The 24,521-nt window shown below is 42.3% G+C and overlaps 1 protein-coding gene across 1 annotated transcript in view; it reads right to left on the bottom strand.

Annotated features, from left to right (window-relative positions):
- The window catches only part of MME (membrane metalloendopeptidase), a 170,193-nt gene extending 147,172 nt beyond the window's left edge, over positions 1-23,021 (bottom strand). Inside the window, exon 1 of the mRNA XM_044432893.1 lies at positions 22,980-23,021. The gene's annotated coding sequence lies outside the window, so the exon portion shown is untranslated. The remainder of the gene's footprint in view (positions 1-22,979) is intronic.
- Between the last annotated feature and the right edge of the window lie 1,500 nt (positions 23,022-24,521).

The raw sequence follows: 24,521 nt of genomic DNA, 5'->3' as shown, positions 1-24,521 counted from the left end.
GAATGAAGAAATCCCTGTCAAAATAAGCAGTTCTCCTTGTCTCTTCTCATAAAAGGTCTGCATTTCCCTTCTGTTAAATCAAATGATGAACATAAGATATATTAGTTCTCATGTCTTTCAAGTGCATCTGAAGTTTTCAGGTCATTCCAGTACCTAATGCTTCATCATGCCTGGTTTAGCGTCTGTACTTCAGGCAAAACAAGAATGCCCTGTGAGACATTCATGCTCACAAGATCTTTAAAGGCTTTCATTAAAGTGCAAAAGTTGTGTGTTCTTCAAGGAATCAGATACCACAGAGCAGTTTTTATTGATATTTTTCCCTGTTGGATTTTTTAGGTGCATTCCATCTGTATATTTCTTATTAATATGGCCTGATCCAAAACAGATTTCTTAATGAGTTAAGACTGTTTGGCTGATTTTCTTAAACTCAAATGCCTACATTTTACATGTACCCAGCACCTCTGTGAATGCTTCACATTTTGTTACTCGTGTTCTTAAAACTCTGTAGCTTTTAACATCCCATCCTAAGAACTTTATCTGAATATTGCTTCTTAAATTTGTACCCTGCTTTCCTACCATATAGCACTTAACAGCTATAGATTAGACTAAAATAAATAGAAATGGATAAAAAACCAAGTTAAACCAATCGTACCATTTTTTACAGTAGCCACAACAAGGCATCCTGTGGGCCACAGGCCTCTCTTAGTTGGAAAGCATCCAGAGAAACCCAACCAGGATGGCAGTAAGACTGAAACCAAGTCCTATGGGAAATTGTTGAAGGAACTGGATATATTGTCTTCCCTTTCATTGCATAGGCAAGACCTGTGATGTGTGAATACAGCATCCATGGTGAAGTGTGGCATGTTTGGTTTCCATTAAACCCCGTGGATAATCAGCGGACTGTTGTAATATTTACACACTTCACCATTGCTTGTTGTAACGTGTGACCCCAGTTGCAATGTTTTGGCACAGTGTCCATATTTTCACCATCCTGCGGGGCAGCAAGAACGGCCGCACCTGCAACAGATGCTCCAGACTCAATCTTTCCCTGCCCTGTTTTGCTTAGCAAACGCTGAGGCAGCTGCAGCTGCCCTCTGAATGGTTGCTTTGTGTTCCCCGCCTCCCCTGCCAATGCACAGCTTTCCAGTGCACAGCTGCAGTGACAGACCTTGCCAGTAGAAAGCCATGAGGCTGCACCACCTCCGGCAACAGTGGCCAAGGAGACAGCCATGCTTAGCACACCTGCCAGGTCATTGTGCTGTGCTGGAGCAGTGCCTTAATATGGCACGCGCTCGTGTAGTGTGGGAGCCAGCAATTTCTTCATGCGTGGGCTGCCCTGCTCATGAGGAGAACACAGGCAGCATGGGGGACTTCGCCAAGAGGGTGAGCATCCCATGGAAAGTATCTCTGTCTCCTGCGCTCTGTCCCACTCCCATCTGGTCCCCACAGAGCTCCACTGCTGCCCCTCCTGACAGCTTGCTGGCAAACTTGGCATGGGCACCCATCCTGTGCCCTCTGTGCGCCTGGCTGCAGGGCGGGGGCAGCCCCTAGCAGCATGTGCAAGCCCCGTGCATGGGGGAGGCAAGGACGCATGTGCAGGGAGGGGAGTAAAGGTGTGTGTGCTTGTGCGTGGACAGCGTGTGGCAGGGGATACTTCTGCAGTGCTACTCTGAAGAAGCAGAACTACTCCAGCAAGTGGGAAGTTGTTTTGCTGAGCAGCAGGAAAAAAAGCAGGAGCAGCTGGCGGTGTCTGTGGGCCAACGAGGGAGAGGTGGGCAGGTGTGGGGCATGCTGGGATTGATTTTCAGCCATGGGGGATGATGGGATGCTTGCTCACATTTGGAAGGAAGATGCACGGAGACCATGATGTGTGGAAACCATGTGAATGTGTGAACACAGGACACAAGGTAAGGTACTAGGATGCGTGGTGACCATGTGGCATTGCTTAGCATTATGTGTGAACGCATCCCATGATTCTATGAGTAAACACATATTTCCCTGCCAGTGGAAAGGTGGGGCTAAGTGACATCTCCCTAGCTAACAGCTGTAGATATTGGGACAAGCTATTGATATCAATAGATTAATTTCCACACATTCACATTTATACTAATAATCAAACTTGGACATTTAAAAATAAACAGGATTTACATTATAACCATGAACATGGTAGAAAGCCTGTATCATAATCAAAGTTATTTTGGCATTTGTATTATGCTGGTCTGAGGACCAATAGAGTAAAACATGGATATTTGAAATATTAGACATTATTAATATCACCTCTATTCTAATTCATGATTCAGGAAAACCTAGTTCAAGATAAGGATGAAATTTTGGTTTGAAATAAAAATATGCCATCTCCTATACAAAAGGCCATATGATATTCTCTTAGTATTAATTTGTATTCACATTATTTTCACTGATAATTGTAAAAGGATTATGTTTAATATTATTGCAAGCAAACAAACAGGAACAATGGGAATTCATCTTGCCATCCTGCTAATTTGCTTTCCGATAATGAGAACAGCAAATTATGAACATAAATATGCAAGCAAAGGGTGAAAACTCCACTTTAAAACTTATTTTTATTCTGAAGAGCAGAAGACTCAAGTGCAATTAGGACGAGTGGGTGAAAGTCTAATTTTAAAAGCTCAGCATGAAAGGAAATTTAGTTACCATATTCATGCATTTTAAACGAACAGTAAAGTTCTCATGAACTGATTCTGCCATTGGTAGGTTCTCAATCGAATGGAATTGTTTATGCCAGATATTACATTTGATGAATCCTTACCTGGTCATGATCATCCATATTTTGTAAATTCCTGTTTAGAGCATTGCAGCACATTGTATCCAGGACTGCCTTTAAAAATGGCTCAAAAACTGCATTAAACAGGGTTGTAAGAGTCGTAACTGGTATGGGACATTTTGACTGTGTTGCCTCTGTGTTGTCAGCTGAATTGCTTCGTACTGTGTTACCAGACCAGTTTTGGTGTGCTGTTTTTAGCTATTACCTGAAGAGCATTACCTGAAGGGGCATCTCTTTCCATACGTGCCTGCCTGTGCCTTAAGATCTGGGTCAGGCACCCTTCTCCAGTGCCCTCCCTGAAGGAGATTAGGAGAATGACTACCCAGGGAAGGGCCTTCTCTGTGGTGACACCCCAGTTATGGAATTTGCTGTCCAGAGAGGTTCACCTGGCATCGTCACTTTATTCTTTTCAGCACCAGGGAAAACCTTTTTATTTTCCCAATGTTTTCAGATCTGATTGTTTTAATTGGAGTTTTATTGTCAGTTGAATTTTTTATTTTACATTTTTTATTGTTAAATCATCCCGAGACTTCAGTAAGGGATGTTATAGAAAAGTTTTAAATAAATAAATATTAAAACCTTAAACAGATTTGGGCTTGGCTACCTAAAAGACCACTTCCTTTCATATTTACTTACTGGTATATTAAGATCTCCAGGGGACCTGCTCTGAATGCCTCAGCTAAACAAAATGAGGCAGGTAACCATCGGAAAAGGTTCTAGCGTTAGAACAGCCTTCCCAGAGAAGTTTGCAGGACACCATCTTTGCAGCCCTCCTTCGTGGCCGGCTCTGTCATGAGGCAGACTGGGGCACCTGAATCAGGTGGTGGAGAGAAAGGAGCAGCAATCCGCACCTCTCGGCCCTGATGGCTATTCTCCCACTCTGGCACTTGCAGCAGTGACGGAGCCATCTGGTGCAGCTCTCTGTAACAGCCGTCTGCCATCTGCCTTCAACTGTGGATCCCTCTCCCCACCAGCCAAGCTCTCCTGAGAGCTCCTCAGCCTGGAAGGGACTCCAAGCTGCAGCAGCAGCGGCATCTGGAGGAAGCCGCAGTGGCAGCCCATCTTCTTGCCACAGGAGGCAAGAAACCTCAGGCTGGGATTGACCCCCTGTGGTGCTATCTGAATACCCTGCAGGCCATTTCAATATCTCATATGAGCTATGTTTCAAATCTATTGCTATTTACGAGTACCTTCATGAGGTAATTACCACAGCAGTGCTCACCTCTTAAACCTGACCTGGTAAGATCATCTCTTGGAGATGAAGCAGGACCAGGAACCTACCCTGGAGTGGGAAAGGCAGTTATACTTTCCAATATGCACTTAGGACCTACTAGTGTTTTCATAAATACAGAAAACTTGACAAAAACTGCCATAAGTTTCCAAAGCTTTCCACCAAAGCTGGCAAGGAACTGGAGACAGCAAGTCATGGAAGAGATTCCTGGCAATACTGAGCTTTCCTACATGAGCCATTTATTGTGTGTTCATCATTTCTTACTCAGTTGTTTTGAGATCACTTAGACAATGCCATAACCATCCAGTTTCACATATTTTTCTAAGAACACTTTCCAGAGTGGAGGAAGCAATTAGAGCAGTAAAAATTGATTATTAGTTGTGAAAGTGAAAAAAATCTACATATGGGATTGCATTATTCACCTAGAGGTTATGTAAAGGAAAAGCAGGCAAGGAAAATATGGTTTTCTAGAACATGGAGCTCAGTTTAGTGGATTAACAACTTCATGCAGAGAATGTCTGACATTTGGGTGAAGGGAGTCAGTGGAGAGGGACAGACAGACAGTCTTCAGAAGAACCCACACATGCAAAGTGTTCAGAAGAGAAGGGATTTAAAAACATTTATTTGTAGTTGCAGCATGCAAGCCAAGCCATGTCATAGCATCCAACTTCCTCTTGTGTTTGTAACAGGAAGTATTTATAGATCATATTTCAACTATTCACAGCAATTTAGGATCATTACCTCAGTAATAAGAACCCTTACTCTTATACTGGAAAGCATTATTACTCCCTGGTGAAACTAGGTTTATCATTGTGAGATTTTGCACCAGGGACCTCTTGGTTCACAGCTCATCTCTTCACCACTGCACCAATGTGTACTGATTGCTCAGTATATTCACTGGAGCTATGTAAGTAGCATTTGAAGGCACTGTGTATGACAGATAATGCAATGTGCAAATAAGAAATACAATATTAGGAAGAGTTGCTTTCTAGTGCAGCTGGTCCACTGGAATTGTTTAGCAGAAGTCTCCTCTTTTTCCACACAATCATGCCTTCAGGACCCTAAATATGTTAAACTGATGAGGCATCTTTCAAGGGTGTTGACAAGTAACTGAAATTAAAATGCTGAAAAGGACCTTTTCAGCAGCAAGAGTGCCTCATCTTATTATTGATAGTCTGAAATTAAATCCCAGCAAAGTGTAGGCTAGCCAAGCACCAATTGTTCTGGCAGCACTTGATCAAAAATTACATGAGGGGAGTACAATTTAACATTTTTTCCTGCTTTTTGGCTTAACATTTATTTTTGAGGGGACTGAGGAGAAAAGGAAGGTAAAGACTACATTGTAGTCCCTCGATTCACACAGAAAGGATCCAAGGTTGCCTTTTCCTTTTGGTTCATTCGACCCAGTTATAAATCTGGGTTATCAAAAGCCACATCCTCAATCACAACACATGCTTCTTTTTCAGTATGAGTTCGGCTCTGGGCTTTGCAGTGAATCATGGAACCCATGGCTCCCTGAGTCTTTCAGATCTGTGGCTGAAGAAGCAAGTCACAATAATCAGTTTGTAGAACTGTGTCAGAAGAACAGATGTTAAAATGTTCAAATCTGTATTATGCATGGGGCTTCAATGTTTCCTTCTTTAATATATTTACATTTCCCTGAACATATTTATAGTATCCCTAGGTGTTTAAGGTTGCCATCCAATGAGGTTGCCCATAACCCACACTGAGGGGGTGACAGGCATGCAATAGATGGCTATAGAGTGCAAGGATGATATTCACCCTTTGAGTCAGCCATGTAGCTGCAACACTTTGGATAGGAGGGAAGGAGGTTGCAATACCACAAGGGTATGTTGTATTCTGAAAGATCCATTCTCGCTCTCCCCTGAAGTGTCCTGTTTTACCCTTCCTCCAAGTTTGCACTTATGGCCTTGAAGCTTAGGGTTAACATTGAAACATGGGCTGCCCTGTGCTCTCCTTTCCATGTCAGCTGTGCGAGTAAAGAGCATGGATCCATAGCTTTCAGGGTGGAGTGCCTCTCTAACATCAGATCTGAGAACCCAAAGAAACTTATGGCCTTCTATACACTATCTAGGGGTCAGGGGATTGCTCTGCCTGGTGATTTACTATATTGGTTAACTTTTACTGAATTAAAAAGTTGCTCTGAATTAATCAAAATACCATTTTTCCAGATATGGTTTCATAGTTTTAATGCATATAAAGCAGGGATGAGAAACCTCCGAACCATAGGACTCTAATCATTGGCTGCGGTTTCCCTGGCCCACCTTAAGGCTGTATTAAACATGCACTCTTGTACATGTGTAGACATTAAAAAGCACAACTCCCAGCATGTTCACATGCTCATGGCACAGTGTGGGAGCTGTAAGATATTTTTCACTATCCAAACATGCTTAGGATTTCACCCTAAGTCTCTAAAGAAGTCTCCGTTGGTGCCATTGGAGACTTTCTGGGGGGAGGGCTGCTGGGGAGGGCTACCCCACCCCTCTCCAAAACTGCAAGCCCATGGAAATATCATCCCTCACCTACTGCAAAAAGGCCTTTTCAAGCTCTTGTGGTTTAGAGAATGAAGTTACAGGGCCATTTTGTCATATGGACCTGGCCATTGTGGACACACCTGCCCACAAGAAATTCTCCCCTTGAGCTGAAATAGGTTCCCCATCACTGACATAAAAAGATGGTGGTAGATGCTCTGCTAGAAGAGACATTGTTACATTCTTGTTACACAAGAATGATGCCTTCTAAAAGGGAGCCTTTCAGTGATATGGGCACCCCCATCCTGAAATAAAGGAAGAACACTTCTGGTTCCAGAACAGGCTTCAAATTCATATTTACATAAATGCAGTCAATTAATTAATTAAACCATTGCTTAAAACTCATATGATAAAATCAACGAAGATGTCTTTAAGTGGCAGTTACAAGAACTACCGTAGCATTATTGTGCCCTAGTGTTGCCAATTGCAGCACCCCAGAACACCCCAAAAGTAATTGGCCAGAGGAATGTCCCAAAAATAGTTGGCCAGACGAAGGCCACATAGTAAAAACACCACAGTTATAGTGTCCCAGAAGGGAAGACAGATAAGAACAAAATGAACTTTGAGTAACCTACAGCTAACATGCTAGCCTGACCTCGAATACAGTAATCAAAGGGACAGTGGAAACTGGTTCTAGCCGCCATGAAAGTTGCAAATGTGCAGGGAGTAAGAACATGGCAAGCCTGTGTGAATCTCGAGCAGATAAGAAATAGACATGGGAAATGTCTGGTCCTTGACAGAAGAAAGGACTCTTTCTCCAGCACAGGAGGGGGTGCATACATTGATGTATCGATGTATTAGATGTGTATTAGGTGACCTAATTGGTTATCTAGGGTATAAAACGCATGTACTGGGGTGAAACTTTTGAGCCACTGCTTTGGGCTGAATGTCCCCTTTTGCCTCCCTTTATTCCATAGTGCACTAGAATAAAGCTGAGTTTGGCTCTAAGTCTCATCTCAGGCTCCTTTTGGCTCGGGTCTGGGGTCCACCTGGTTTGCCCTAGCTGTTGACTGGCTGAGTTCGGTAACACTAGAATAAGTTTTTTGAGCTGCCAGGCAGTCATCCTCTACTCAAAGATATCCTCCATTTACAGAGTTGTCTAATCAAAGTGTGTGTCTAGTGATGTGGAAAAAGCCATTATAACTTCTTGTCAGTAGACCAACTACCTTGCCTTGGATCTCTGGAGACAGACGCTGTTCAGGCCAGTGGTGCCTTCCCCTCAAACCAACTCTCAGCTCCTTCTGTCTCCCCTTTGTCAAAAGCTGCTTGTTCTGTGTCTTCATATTCACACACTGTGGATCAGACCTGCTCTCCATAGCTCTGTGTACTTTGTGGCAGGGCGAGGACAGAGAAGATGTGCATATGATCTGAAATAGCAGTCAGTCAGCAGTAAATTTTAAAACAGCTGCAGAATAATGCATGAAGATACAAGTCAGATCTTAAATCAGTAGACCTGAGCTGTGGTGCTGCCATGAAGGAGGGCTCATCATTCCAGGCCATGAGATGATATTCAGTAGACAGGGCTTCTGATAGGGACCTCAAAGCCCAGGCAGGTATCAGGTCCCAAATCATTTCTTGTCTGCCTTGGTTTGCTAGCCAGAGCTTTGGCATGGTGCGTGGTATATCACAGCAGCAGACCCAGACAACCTCTCCCCAGTTTGCAGGTGATGGATTTTGGGTTAACTGAGTCTGTGCTATGTTGAGGCCTCTGATTTGACCCTCAGACTGGTTTCAGGGTGAGATGCCAGGAAGGATTCTTACTATGCAAAAGCTGTTCTGGTAGAATGGCAGCAGTTTAGCTCTGGCCACTGCCTCCATCCTTCCCTTTCAGAACACTGTTAGTAAGGACATTTGCATGTCGTACTAACATCGTTCCTAGAGGTATTTTGGAAAAGAAAGCAACTCATGCCTTCTACCAGAGGCCAATATAGCATTGATCCAACTTGCTTCAGTGCTGTCTAACTGACTGTGGTCTTTCCCAGTTCTGACTTAAGATATTGAGCATTGAAATTGGGACCTTCTTCATTCAGGGCACATGCTCAACCACAGAGTTATGGTCCTTTTAAAGTATTACCATCTCTACCCATGTATGTATAAATAAAGAGATTATGTTTACTTAAATCTTAAGAATTCATTGTTTGATTCTTGAAATAAAATCAAGCCCATCAAACTTGACTCTTCACACTTCTGTAACTTGGAACAGCCTATCCACACAGGAGACTGGTATGCCCAGTGAAAATCTATAAGTTTCTGGGTCAGGCTTAAAAGCCAGATGACCTACTGTTTTTCCAAGTTGTTGCAAAGCTTGGAAATATGTTGCAATATTATGCAATATATTACAAAACAATATATTTGTTACTTGAGGAAGTTACTTACTGTATTTTTCGCTCTATAAGACACACTCCCCCCCCCCCCCAAAAGTAAGAGGAAATGTCTGTGCGTCTTATAGAGCAAATGTGTGTGTGCCCGACGCCTGGGACGCTGCTGGCCGCCTGCACCACGTGGCACCACCTGGCCAGCACGCACTCGGTGCGCGCTGCTCCACCCCCGCCCCTGGCGCAGGCGAGAGCTGTGCCGCTCAGGGGGAGTGGTGCGGAGGAGGAGGAGCCACGGGCTTTAACTTGCCAGCCACACAGAGAGATGGACTGCTCACCCCCACCACCCAGGAAGACCTGCCACCGCCGCGCTGCCTGGAAGACCACCGCCGGTACGCTGCCGGCCCGGCTGCACCACGTGGCACCACCTGGGCGGCACGCATTCGGCGCATCCTGCTCTGCCCCTCCCCTCCAGCACAGGCGAGAGCTGTACCGCTCAGGGGGAGTGATGTGGAGGAGGAGGAAACGTGGGCTTTAACCCACTGGCCGCATGGAGAGATGGACTGCTCACCTCCACTGCCTGGGAAGACCTGCCACCACGCCGCCTGGCTGGAAGACCACCGCCAGCATGCTGCCAGCCTGGCTGCCCCACACCTGACTGGCACGTGCTCGGCGCACCCTGCTCCACCCTCCTCCTCTGGGGCAGGTGAGAGCTGTTAATCACAGGTTGGTGTGTGTTTTCAAATGGCAACCCATCTTTTAATGAAGCCCATTGGGAAGTGATGGGGAATGTGCCTGTGATTATCAGGAAGCTTTCCATGGATCCCTCCTCTAAAAACTAGGTGCGTCTTATGGTCAGGTGCATCTTATAGAGCGAAAAATACGGTAAATTAGAGCTCAGTTATCACCAAAGCCAACCAAATTTTGTGGAAATAATTTTGAAATTTCAGAAGACTTTGATTTCAACATTCAATATTACTAAATACTTTGGCTTCACCATTCAAGTGCCAGGTAGCAAGAAGAGATTTGCACATTGCTGCCCTCTACATTCCTCTCATAATATGCAATTGAAAAATGTGTGAAATGTATAATCAAATTCATTTCTCTGCCATGTGGAACACTGACTGCGTTTAGACCACACTGAGAGGTTGAGCATGAGTTTGTTGTTGAACCACATGTTTCTGTGGAATGTGGCTTGTCACTGAACTGTGGCTTGTTGTATTGTTTGAAACCAGCCATGGTAACAAACCATGGATTATTAACCATGAACAATTCACAGTTCATAACCCAACAAACCATTGGCTTTCATCGTGGGTTTGTCCTGGCTGACAAACTATGATTTATCCTATCTGGGCTCAGACAACATTATAATGCACATTTCAACAGTCACCCACAGCTATGCTGAACCCATTCTTAGTCCTTGTTATGTGAAACCAGTCAAAATGCGGGTATCTCAGTGCTGAAATGTCAATGACATTTTTAAAGGCTATTATCACTGTAATCATATACATGTCTCCTCAAAACTAAGCCTTATTGAGTTCAGTGGGGCTTATTCTCAAATAAGTAGGCATCAGATTATACAAGATGCATGACTGCAAAAGCAGTTGAAGGAAAAACAACCTCCTGAATTCAGACAACAAAATAATCCATGCTTAAGGGTTGGGTGTGGGCTGCTTTTGAACATTGGGTGATTTTGAAACAGCTGTTACATTGTTTTGAACCCAACTGCATTGATCAGGAACAACCCAGGAAGAGAATCCATGGTGTTTGGTTGGGTTGTGAACGGTGGGTTGCTCACCATGATTTTTTATATTGGTTGGTGCAGACAATACAATTTAGAACACTTTGACAACGTCCTGCAGTTCAGTAATCACACACATGCAGCCCTTGAGCATGGGTTCTTGTGTTGGACTGACCCAGACAATGGCTCCTAGTATCTGATGGGGGAAGTATCCTAAGCTGAAGATGTATAGTAGAGCGGTTGTGTCTGGTGGTGGTCAATCTCCTGACAGAAGACATCTGCCAGAAGAATAAAAAAGGCAATTCTGGGGGATTCTCTCTGCAGCTCACTGTGTAACTCCCTAAATCTGTTCTGGAAGGTTGAGGGAAACTTCAGAGCAGTTTGGGCAGTGCATAGTGGACTGCAGGAGAAAGAATAACTTGATTTTTTTTTCTTCCTGTTTCATTAACAGACATCTTCTGTAAGTGGATTAACAACCACCAGATACAACCCAAATGTTTGAACAAATCATTCTGTTTTTCATTTTATGTCTCTTTTCATTTCTACTGCTTGCCACCTTTTACTCCTTCGTGTAATGCTAACATTAGCCACTGCTCAGAACACCAACTGACATTTGGAAATTCAACAATGGCAGGATTTCACTGAGAGATTTGTAGTAAATGTAATGAACACATGTTCTTTGTTGGAGAACAAAGAGCAAACTAAATAGGTCAGCCAGCAGGACAATTGTTAAGAGTAAAAGGATTCTTTACACTATTTCTAAGACACAGAAACATACATAACTGTCTCTGGTTTGCTTTGCTCTGATGTTTTTATAGGAAGAGGTGCACCAACCCCTGAGGCCTGAAGGAGATGAAGAAAACCACCTTATGCCTTTGTTTTCCCCCTACAAAACACAGTAGCACAAAGTGGCTTATAAAGTATGCATCAAAATTAAACTCAGCAATTAATTATTAAACATATTCACAACAACAAACTAAAAGCAGTAGTGATGACAAAATCATAGTGGGCCATAACTAGAAATCAGTGAATAGTGTGTTGCATTGCATCACTTGCATATCAGTTGATTCATAAATAAAATTAGCAGCAGAAATTTCTTGAAACAGAAATGTCTTCAGTTGCTGATAAAGGTAAAGGTTTCCCCTTGACATTAAAGTCCAGTCATGTCTGAATCTAGGGGGCAGTGCTCATCTCCGTTTCCTAGCCGAGGGAGCCAGCGTTTGTCCACAGACAGTCTCCGTGGTCATGTGGCCGGCATGTCTAAACACCGAAGTGCACGGAACACTGTTATCTTCCCACTGAAGTGGTACCTTTTTATCTACTTGCATTTGTATGCTTTCGAAGTGCAAGGTTGGCAGAAGCTGGGACGGAGCAATGGGAACTCACCCCATTGTGCAGATTCGAACCGGTGACCTTTTGATCAACCAGCCCAGCAGCACAGCGGTTTAAACCACCGCGCCACCTACATCCTTTTCAACTGCTGATAGAACACAAGTAAAGAGAAAGATGGTGTCATCTCTTGACCAAGTAGTTCCATGTTGTACAGAAAGGCCTTTTCTGTTTTGCTCTATCCATGCCTCTGGAAGGCAACAGCACATACAAAACTAGGTTTATCTAGGAAAGTACGGTCTTTCAAGAATATAGGTCCCAAGCCATTTTGTATGTTAAAGGTGAAAACCTGCACATTGAATTGCACTCAGAAATAAACTAATAGCCAGTGAGATACAATAAAGGGGTTGTAAACTCATCCAGAATAGCCTGACATCCTGAATCTGGGCTGGTAAGCTTTATAACCAAGAGACATTTTTCATGTCTGGATTCCATTTCAGTTTGCTTTATTTCATCATTTTAAATATTTGTATTGTATTATACATTGTAACTATCTGTAAGGCATCTTAGACTTTTAAGTATTTGTGAGCAACCTGGACATTGGGTGGGCAGATTAAAAATATTGTGGGTGGGCAGATTACAATATAGTAAAGTAACAATTATATGCATTTTACACAGAAAAGACTCCCATAACTTCTAACTTCATAACTGAGCTTCATTGGAAGCTCAGGTGACAGCAGTGGCGAGGAGCGCTTTCCTTCAGCTTCGGCTGATCCATCAGTTGCGCCCCTACCTGGAGTACGACTGCCTGGCGATGGTGACACACACGCTGGTGACTTCCCGCCTTGACTTCTGTAACGTGCTTTATGTGGGGCTACCCTTGAAGACGGTCCGGATACTTCAATTGGTTCAAAATAGAGCTGCCAGGCTGCTGACGTGGATGGGGCGTTATGTTCACATGACTCCAGTCCTCCGTCATTTTCACTGGCTTCCCATTGAAGTCTGGGCCCAATTCAAGGTGTTGGTGATGACCTATAAAGCCCTAAACAGCTTGGGTCCTGGTTACATGAAGGAGCACTTACATCCATATATGCCCGGCCGCCCCTTGAGATCTGCGGGAGAGGCCCTTCTCCGGGAACCCTCCGTGAAAGAAATTAGGAGGGTAGGTACTTGGAGGAGGGCTTTCTCTGCGGTGGCGCCCAATCTATGGAATGCGCTCCTCAGAGAGGTCCGCCTGGTGCCGTCGTTATTTGTTTTTCGGCGCCAGGCCAAGACCTTTTTATTTAAGCATCATTGTAATTGTTAACAATATTTGCTTATTTATCTGGCCAAGGCAACTTCTTTTATATTGTTATTTATTTTATATTGTTAATTTTATATTGTTATTTTTGTATTTTATTGTATTTTATTTTGTGTAGTGAACTGCCCCGAGGCTTCGGCAAGGGGTGGCATAGAAATGTTTTAATAAATAAATAAATAATAACTGACAATGGACAGTTGGGGGTTGTAAATTTTTTCCCCATCTAAACATGCATAGGATTTCACCCTAATTTCACCCTAATTAATAAACAAATATTCTCATCTAGTCCATGACTGACTCCAAAGACCAACTCTGAACCTCCATGAGGGAAAGACTGAGGGGAGATATGATAGCATTCTTCAAGTACTTGAAAGGTCATTGCACAGAGGCCAGGTCCTCTCCTCAATCATCTCAAAGTCTAAGACACAGAATACGAGGCTCAAGGTACAAGAAGCCAGATTCCAGATGGACAGCAGGAGGAACTTCCTGTTAGAGCAATGTGACAATGGAACCAATTCACTAGGGAGGTTGTGTGGGTCTCCCACAACCCTCCCCCCCCAAAAAAAAACCTCAATTCTAGATACAACTGGACAGCCATCTAAGAGGGAGTGTTTAACTTACAGTCCTGCACTGAGCAGGGGGTTGGACCCAATGCCCTCTTCCAGGAATACTATTCCATGATTCTATGGTAGTGTTATAAGAAATGACCAACAGAAGGGTGCATTTCCTAGAAAATAGAGACCATGCCTGAGATCCAGTTTTGCTAGTAGTGGGGATGGGTGACCATTTTCTTTCAGTAGGATTTGATCAGAATTTTGCAAAGCTCTCCTCTTTGGAACAAAAGGACTCCTTGAGATTTTTTAAAAAGTGGGAAACAGTGAAAGATTCATCCACCCATTCCCAGGACTTGGACTACTTTGCTCATAAAAGTCTTGGTTTGAACTCCTGAGCCCTGAACCATATTACTGCTTAATTATGGCTGCCAGCTCCTTTTTTTCCTGGCAAGTTCCTGATTTTTTACAGTTATATGGCAGGCAGGCAGGCAGGCAGGCAGGCAAGCAGGCACATCATGGTTCTCTCCCTCGTGATGTTAGCTGTACTTATTAAAATTGGCTAATGCAGTTGAGAGAGAATTTCATTTCAATTTGTTTTAGATAAGAATTCACCTAAAATGTGCAATACCTTCATGTTCATGAAAGGAAGAACTTGTAGGTTAAAAAATGAATGCGAAGAAAATGTAACTCATCTCTACCTAGTTAGCAAGTACCTCTTTTATACCTGCTTTAGTACTCTGGATCAATATTAAAATTTGTGGAAATGTTAGTCCTTTCCCTTGATAAAAGAAACAAGAATTTGTCCTGAGCCCATCATTCATTGTTTCATATCTAAAACTATTGCTAGGATCCAATAATAACTGTGCAGAGATAATATGCATGTTTTAAAGTTTGCCATGTGTACTAGCAATTGTTGCTCAAACAAGCCAAGAAAGGTGAGGTTAGTTAGCAAATTTAACAAAGATGTTACATTCAAAATATAAAACTCAAAAATGAGAGAATTTATGTTCTGTTGTGAGTCCTGTGACTTAGTTATCACTGAGACGATGAACCTGCTCCCAGACTGGATCACTACAGGCTCCAGATGAGGCCTTATATGGATAATTGTTTCTACATAGAAAGCTACTTTTAGGAGCAGGCTAAACAAGAACGCTACCTTTTCCTTGTCATTTTAGTTTTTCTTTTGGGAGGGATTTCATGCACACAAAAATCACAAACCCCTTCATGTTGGCTGCTAATCAAGGCCTACTCTAAATGATGAGGCATTTATATATTACAGCTTAAAACAGAGCAAAGCTTTCTTGTTGAGATACAAGGACATCCTCCTGTAGGCATTATTGTCATGGCCTAAAGCAAGTACACATTAACTGATGTTTCCTAGCACATCTGCAAAATAGTATTTGTAGAACAAAACTCTAGCCAGCTTTTTGGATGCAATCAGAATTGTCTGAAACAGGCAAAGAGGGAATCTTGGGGACAATTTAATAACGGCAGGTCTCCTAACTCCCCAACCCTGAACCATGCTCCAGTACTCCAGATGACAGTAGCCAGTCCACAAGGTAAAGCTGGAGAGACCGAGCAGTTACTGCAAGAAGAGTGTAGGGGTTGGGCCCCAAGCTTCTGCAGAGATGTGCCAAGATGATTCTGATTCTGAATCAAAAAGACCGGGAGAAAGGGTAGATACTGATGAAGCACTGACAGTATGGAAACAGGAACCTAATGAGAAGGGTAAGGACCAAGAGGAAAAAACCCAGATGTCATCTATCTTTTGGAGGTGTCAGGACAAAATGAAGAAGGTTTGCAATAATAGTATAATATGGCTGCTAAAAGAATTGTAAGGCCAGCTTTAGACTCAAGATGGGATTCCTGGTCTGATCAGGAGTCCATGTTTCAAGTCTTGCTTCCCATGTATGCCTTAGAGATGCTAATACATGCCTGTCCTTTGGAAGTACACTCTTAGAGTTGCTAATTGTGTACCTGTTCTAAAGGTTCTCTTTGCACTGTGTCATCTGAACTCCTTTTATTTTATTCACATGTGCTTCTAGCATTGTGTGTTTGTGATCCCCACCTGATTCCCTCACCTCTCCTCCAAACTGTGTATGAAACTGATAGATTATAAAAGAACCTTGTACAAACTCCATCTTCACACTCCTTTCAGGGACTTCCTATATCCACATATATTTCTCATGTATCTGAAAAAAAACCTGCATTTAAACACACACACACACACCCAGCAAACTCTCAAAGGATGTTTCTTTCTCACTTCTGTCAGAGGCCATGTTGTGACCCTTCAGTTTCCCTTCTGTGTCAAAGGAGAAATGCCCCATGTCCCATGCTGGCCAAATGTTGGTGCAATCTGCTTGCCCCTCTCTGGATGGTCATTCCCTGGACTTGGGCCCTGAAGTCCAGTCTAGGCTGCACTATTGGACAATGTCAACATCTGGAGGAAGACAGATCTGTCTCATCCTTGCTGTCCTCTCTCCTGAATTTTGCTATTCTCAAACACTTGAATAGGTCTTTTGCTGAACAGCTTTCTATACAGTAGGGTATGGAGCAGGAGCTAATATGGATCAGACTTGAATGATATTGCTGGTACTGTCCTTTGGGCAACCATCACATTAGATTTCACTCTTCTTGTATTTGGTCTATAAATAGAGGATATGAGTTACTCATGCTGCCTGACCAATAACCCATTTAAACCAATGTGCCCAGCTTTCAGCGAAACTCTAATTGCTTTGCTCACACCTATCAACTTTTCAGTCACGCTTTTCATTATAGCTGTCAGGAAAGATATATTCTTCCATGTGTGACAAGATGGGGGTAATCCACTGTTATCATTAATGTTTGCACACTTAGTAAATATATTCTCCTTCTGGGACATATTCTGATACCTTCGTTAAATACTTTGTCAATTTACCCACGCTTCAGACAAGCACTACTGGAATTTCTTCCTGACATGTACATACAAGTCTGAGGGCAAAAGTGTTTGGAATAAGACCTGGCCACTTTGGGCACAAAGAGAAGATGGGGAAACCTAAAAAGAAAAAGTAAAGAAATCACTGTAAGAGTGATCTTGCAAACAGACTAGGATGGTAAAAAGGCAAACACAGAGCAAGAAATTAAAAAATATTTGGAAAGGCAACCTTGCCAACTTCTAAACCTGGATGCTTTTTTAAATATGGTCTCATTACAGAAGCTTTTACTGTTTTATTTTTGAATAGTTAAATATACTCTGTTATGGACAATCATTTGCATATTGTATTTAATTGTTTATTTCTATATTTCCCAATTGCTGAAGTCTGTAGGTGGTTTATAGCAGTACCTAAAACATAATACAATAAAAACAAAGAATTTACACACTAAATTTAAAAATGGTTAAACATTTTGCAAACAATTTAGCAACAGACTGAATAGACCTGTTAAAAACTTGGCATGAGTGCACCCCATCAAGCTGTTAAATAAACCTTAAATATCTTGAAATGCCTCAGCACAGAGGCATTTAACCTGGTGCCAAAAGAATGACAAAGTTGCCACCAGGCTGGCCTTGGTGGGAAGATTATTCCAGAGTCAAAGGGTCACCACCAAGAAGGCCCTCTACCTTGTATCCACTTTCCAAGATGCCCTCAGGGGTGGCACCTGGATGATGGCCTGAGATGTTCATCATACGTAGTGTTTAAGCAGAATGTGGTTGCGAGAGTCATTCCATTAAGTATTTCCATTTTAAATTTATTTTATCGAAATGATAAGACCTGTTTAAACCTCTCCTCCTGAAATCAGTGGAATTCAAAAAGTTCTTAACTTGGGCTGGGCCATGCTCTGTGAATGTTTCAGGACAAATCAAACATTCTGCCTCCAAAAGGGCCCACCACCTAGCTGCAGCCCTGGCAGACAGTGAAAAAAATCTGCTATAAGCCATTCTTGTTCATTTATGAGCAGCTCTATCTAATACTCATTTCCCTCCTGATTCCTACAGTGATACCGACTACAAAGCATGTTTCAATTAGCTGTTTGGTGAGGTGTTGTGGGACAATGAACAGTAGCTGCACTTGGCATGGGAAATGTTATGTCTGCAACTCAAGCAGCAGAACAAAGAGGTTTGCAGATTAGAAAAATACTGGATGCCTTCAGCCCAAACATGGGAATTCTCTATGCCAGTCCCCCTCACCCCACCTCCTCAAGAGCTGGCAATGGTAAAATAGACACACAATTCCCACTAGTGTCCATATCCTTCCTATTATCATCTCTGTTTCTATACATGTCAGATTTTTGCATTGCCTCAAAAATATGCAGAACCTGTTTAACCAAAGATAAAGGCAGGTTGAAAAAGTGACAAGCAAGGAACAAGTGTGTACTACCACAGTGGGATGACATTACAAGGCAGGACTTTGAGCTGCAGTCTACGGTCCCACTAAAGTCCTCCATGACCCCTGCTCAAACACAATAGAGCTGGATTATCAGGTTTTAACGTAATACACATCAGGTGTGCATTGTCATCTAATTCAGGCTGGCCTATGCTGGGAGTAGTAGAACTTCCTAACCATGCATGGAATTATAAACCAGGCTTACATACTTATTATTACCGTCAACTATTTCTACTTTCCCATATGATTCTGTGGATATGATAGCCAGCATAATCTTTTAATATATTTATTGCACTGCATAGGGAAGGTTTGACACAAGCAGCGAGTCCTCTCAACTGGTGCACCGAGACCAGGGATGGGGGACATCTTAGAGAAAGGTGCTAAGGTGAAGTCATACACAAGGCATGGCAGGCCCAACAGTGAGGTCAGAGTCTGGTCCAAGTGAGGGTCTGATACCAACAAAGCATGGAAGAACCAGAAGAAGAAGGAAGGCTCAGATACCATGCAAAGGTATGGTAGATGCAAGGCAAGGCGGGAGGTATGACACAGATAAAGAGGCTTCAAGACCAGAAGCAGAAACCAGACCAGGACCATAATGCAGCCATCCCAGAGACTCACACTGCTGCGGTAAACCTGCAGTGCAGGGGAGTATTTCATAGAGGCTGCCGGTTCTGCTACCCAGCCATGCAGGCTTCAGTCCTTACAGATAGGTCTGATTCTGCAGGCCCTCGGAGTGTGAAATGTGCTGCTCTTCCCATCAGGTTCCTGGAGAGAGCTGTGCCAGTGTTTGAATCCTGGCAATGTGCTCTGTAAGCTAGGACAGTTGTGCAGAACCCAGACCTGGAACCAAAATTGGGGCTTGCTGGCATCTCAATCTAGCCATCATCAGATGGCCACACCCCCTAAAGATTTAGTGACTTCCAGTCCATTTTCTCCTTCCCACACCATCTAAAAGGTTGGAATGCATTTGCTGTCACTGAACAACTGGCAGGAAGAGCTTTGCGGTAAACTAGGGTAGTGCTTCTTGAGCACTCTTGCCTTTGGCTCTGCCCCATAGTGAAATGCAACTTCCCCTGAAAACTTATTTCAGCGGAATTTGGCTTTGGGGCTGCCAAAGGTCCAACTCTCGCTGCCATCACCTGTTTAAAAGGAAATGTGTGATGTAAAAGACATCTGCCTGAGTGCCTGGAGAACTACTGCCAGCCCAGATAGACAACATTTAGTTCAATTAATTATTTTTTAAAACCATCTGTATGGTGGTCATGACTACATCTTGTGGAAAAAAATTCCTTAAGTTAACTCTATGATGTGTGAAGAAGCCCTTCCTCTTGTATATGTTATATTATAAGAGGGGGAGAACAATGACTTCCTATCCACTTTCTCCACCCATGCATAATTTTGTACTCTTCTATTATGTCTTCCTTGTTGACCTATTAGCTAAACAGCCCAAGATATTGTAATCTTTCCTCATAGGGGAATTGCTCCAGCTGCTTGATCATTTTATTTCCCCTTTCTTGCACTTTTCCCAACTCTTCAATAACCATTTTTTGATGTGGTGTGGTGTGGTGTGGTCATACCATAGTTTTGTATAGTTTTATATATGACCTTGGCAGTTTTATTTCCTAATTATGGCTAATATGGAATTTGTCTTTTTCACAGCATACACACAGCACTGCCATTTTCATTAAGATGTTCAACATGAGAGTCCAAGATCTCTTTCTTGGCAAGTCACAATTAGCTAAAATCCCATCAGCTCAGATTTGAAGTTGAGATGATTTACTCAAACATGCATGAGTAAGAAGGGACCAGTTGTGCCCATACAGTAGCACTGGTGCCATTCTAATCAGATTCTATTTTGAATCAGGAAGTGCTCAGTTTCTCTGAGGAAGTGTTTAGAGATAGAAGGCAGAAATCCTGAACACATTTCCTAGTGAATTCCATTAATTCATTAGCATTTAGCTCTGAGTAAACATGCTTAGATGAATGGCACATCATTTTTATGGCCAGCTGTCAACTCAATAAGTTTTTGTCAATCAGCCTTCTTGTTAATTGATTAACCCAAGCAAGAAGGACAATTTATTAGATGATGAGGGCTGCATTGGATAATATGCCATGAATATTACTACCCCCTTATGACATATTACATGTATGTTCCCATATATAATCTCAACACCATATATACAAATAAGACATTGATAATATCAGAATCCCATCAAACTTATGAACTGTTTTGCAAATTAATGTAAACTTCTTAGCCCCCTGGCACAATATCATGCAATGGGTTTAAAAGACAAGAAATGTGAAAGCAAAATACACTTGACGATCTTATGCCCAGTACAGTACTTTGAAGTCAGTCTTACCTAGAACAGTGGTGTATCACAGTGCTCAGAAGTGGGGTGTCAGATAATTTTATACTGTGTTAAAGAATGAGCACAGTGTTTTCACTAAAGAAATGCTGAAATTACACAACCCTTCTTTTTTCTGGCTCTTCCCAAATCTCTTCATATTTTTATCCTTATCTCTGAGACTTTGAAAAATAATGAATAATGTGCCAATATTCTCTGAATTCATCAATTATAAACAAATAACATATGCTAGCAGAAGTTATATATCAACATTATTTAGTGGATGAGAAATGTTTCTCTGACACCACCATTCTATGCATGTTTAATGGTGCTTATCCTCAGCGAAACATGTCTAAGTTTGCAGTCTTAGCAAGATAAAAGCAGCATTTGTAAATTTTATTTGTAAAAGTAAAGGACAGAATACAAATGTTTTAAATAAAATAAAAAATAAAACAATTGGAAAATTCATTCTATTGCCTTGATTCCATCAGATTGTCCACAGATGCAGTAAGCAGTCAGAGTTTCTACCACCCATGACTAGAACTTTGCTCTAAATATGAATGTATTCAAAAACAACGATTATAATTTGTGATACAGTGAATTTGTTCTGTGAAGGTCGTTCTACGCACACAAGCTGTAATACCAGCAGAAAAATCCATTCTTTCCACCTAGCGTTTGGGTGAACTGAGCCTTTTGTCACATCACATCCTTCCAAACAAATGTGATATTTATTCCCATCTATCCAATTGAAACTAAACAGGACAATAAGCTCAAACTAGAAAGCATGTGACAGACACTGAATGAGGCGACTCAGAGAATGTGACACCACACATGGGATACAAGCATCTCATATTTAATGGGTCAGTGAAATGGGCCATTCAGGAATCAGATGTGGGTGACTGTCTTCTGAACTCTCCATCATGGGTTGCCTTGGAGCAAGCAGAGAGTGCTTTTCTTCTGTGCCAGACGGATTGTATTCTTTTGTGTGATTTTGTAAGAGTATAAAAAAGCACCACAGGAAGACCAATGGGAATCACACAGGAAAACCACATTTGAGTCTCCGGTTGCAAGACACAATGTTGCAACACACAAAAGAACATCTTTCTCATTCCGAGTCCATTGTGTGGAGCTCATGTTCCAAACTTTTTGTCAACACCAAGCCCTTTTTATTTTCAGCTAGTGTAACTTCAGTGCATGGAATTTCTCTGATTTGGGTTCAGCCTCATTTTGCCCAATACAGACGCATAATAAATGGTTAGGACAAGCATAAGCATCTGAATCTGTGGTATGATTCAGATGGCACAGTAGCTGTGGATACAAGATACAGCTACATCGATACAAGATGGGGTATATTTGGTTCAACATTACTGAGAGTGAAAGGGACCTTGGAATGGTTGTAGATAGCAAGCTAAATATGAGCCAGCAGTATGATGCAGCCGCAAAAAAGGCAAACATTCTTTTGCATAAATAGAGGTATCTCTTCCAGAAATAGAGAAGTATTCCTTACCCTCTGCTCTGGATTAGTCAGACCTCACCTGCAATACATTGCTCAGTCTGGGGCACCATGTTTAAAAGGAATGCTCATAATCTGGAGAGAGTTTAGAGGAGGGCAACAAAGATGATCCAGGCCCTGGAAAAGAAGTCCAGGCAAATGTTTGAGGCAAGGTGACTAATGGAGAATAGCCCCTACCTGTGAAGATACTGCAAAAAAATGTTCATGCAACAAATTGCAAGATGGTGAAGTTCTGGATAAGGAGCAGAAACTTGATAGACTCCATAAGGTCCACATTCCTGTAAGCAACATCTTGTAAACAACAGCCACACTTTTTAAATGAAAAGAAATGAATCAAGCAGCTATGGAATCTATTCCTCCTGATTAGTCAAAGAACATGAGACTTTAAATGAGGGCTTCTGGAAAATTCTCAGAACAGTTGCTTTTCCACTTGAATCGAAGACAGAAGAGTCATGTGAGTACTAATCATCTTAATTCTATTACTCTGTTCTTGCTTTTCACACAATCTTGGCTCACACATGTCTGTTTATCACCTGATGACTAAAACAAAGATAATGCCACAGAGAGAACTTCCATAGTGCTTCAAATCACTTCAAACAAAATGGTTTTTCAATGATTGTTCACACATTCAGTTACACGCAGATTGCTGTACATACAGTAATGGAGCATAAATATATTTAACTAGATATACCATGTAATATAATAAAACTCTTAAGCAATAAACAAACAAACACATAAATAAAGAGATAGGCAGACATTTTTGCAAACCTTGAAGACAGACCTGCACAGAAGAGTTCCAGCTGGTAATTGTAGCCCTGTTCAGGTATAAAGCCCAAACAGGATAGATAAACATATGCAGAGGCCATGGGGCCATGTGTGTTAGCCACACCCCAGTGCCCCTGCATGCATCGGCCTCAAGTTCTCCAGTTCGTTACCTTGTTATGTTGAGCAGACAGTCTGAAGGTGAGTTCTCCTTGCAGTCACTCTGATGTGAGTCTGCTTGTACTTTCTCTACCTCACTGGGCTTGTGCTTTCTCTAATCTCATGAAGAGTTCTGTTTATGTTCACGTAAGCATGACCCGAAGCCCTTTCCAGACTGTTCCAATCAACATGCCAGAGAAGGGCAACAACAATGAACATGGACTGGAGAATCTTCCCTATGAGGAGCGGTTACAACACCTGGGACTCTTTAGCTTAGAAAAATGGCAAGTACAGGGAGTCTTGATACAGGTGTTTAAAATAATGCATGGTGTAGAGAAAGTAGAGAGAATGACATTTTTCTTTCCCTCCCATAACTCTCGAACCTGGGATCATCCCAGAATGAATAAAAGGAAGCACAGCTTCACTCAGCTTATAGTTGAACTATGGAATTTACTGCCACGGGAAGTGGTGATGGCTGCCAATCTGGATGATTTTTAAGTAGAATTGGACAGATTCGTGAGGAAGGAGGCTATTAGTGGCTACTAGCCTTGCTGACTATGTGCTGCCTCCTTTACCAGAGGTGTCATGCCTGTATACATGAGTTGCTGAGCAGCTTGGGCAGTGGAGGTTTTGCACTCATCCTGCTGAGGGATCCTGCGGCCAGCTCCTCTGCCACCATCTTTACGGAATGCTGGACTGGATGGGCCTTAGATCTGATCCATCACAGCTTTTTTAGGTTCTAATTTTCTTCTGTCCAAGAGTGACAGAAGGGGTGTGCCAAGGCACTGACAGGGATGTTGGGGCATGGACATCATGTGCTATCCTGTGTCCTTTGTACATCTACATAACCCCTTGGGGAGGAATACTTGAACAATTCTAGTTTTAAACATAAGTCTGGACAGGCCCAAATTAATTGCCTCAAACTGGAACATTGTGTTGTTGTGAAATATTGTAATCAGATGCACAGCAAAGGGACAAGAGTTATATTTTTTTAAAACTCTGCTGTAATGTAGCACTAGTCCTGCAATCCTGTGTACTTTTAGGAAAGAAAGAAATCTTACAAGTCCTGGTATACACAAAAATGCTGAGAGTTGTTGGTCCTTTTATCTCTCAAAACATGTACAATGTTTCATCCCAAATTCCAAATTCTTCTATAAGTAGATACTACTTTCTTCATAGTACTAGAAACTGCGGTGTCAAATGGCTCTTTCAGACTTTTTGCAAGAAACATCTTGGATGCAGATAAAAAGAGCCTATTACACTAAAAATTATGTGCGTGGATGAATGAAATCCAACTGGAGAAGATAAGGGGTTTTTTTTCCTAGTGTGAAGCAGGAGGCCCAAATGCCTTTCCCCTTACCTTACATACGATGGAATCTAAGGGCTGATGTATATGCTACTGAAAAGCACAGGAAGTGAAGGCATGTTGTGCTTCCACTGATTTGGTGCCTCCAAACCTTCTGCATCTTCCCTGTGCAGGGATCCCAGAAGGTGGGGAAGAGCCTACAGTTCACACTGGGGATGCACAGAGGGATCTGGGGGATAGTGAAGGTCTC

The sequence above is a fragment of the Varanus komodoensis genome, unplaced genomic scaffold (genome assembly GCF_004798865.1).
Source record: "Varanus komodoensis strain SLA01 unplaced genomic scaffold, ASM479886v1 scaffold25, whole genome shotgun sequence".
Taxonomy (NCBI): Eukaryota; Metazoa; Chordata; class Lepidosauria; order Squamata; family Varanidae; genus Varanus; species Varanus komodoensis.
The sequence above is the reverse complement of the archived record's forward strand: the minus strand, read 5'-3'. Positions and strand labels throughout refer to the sequence as shown.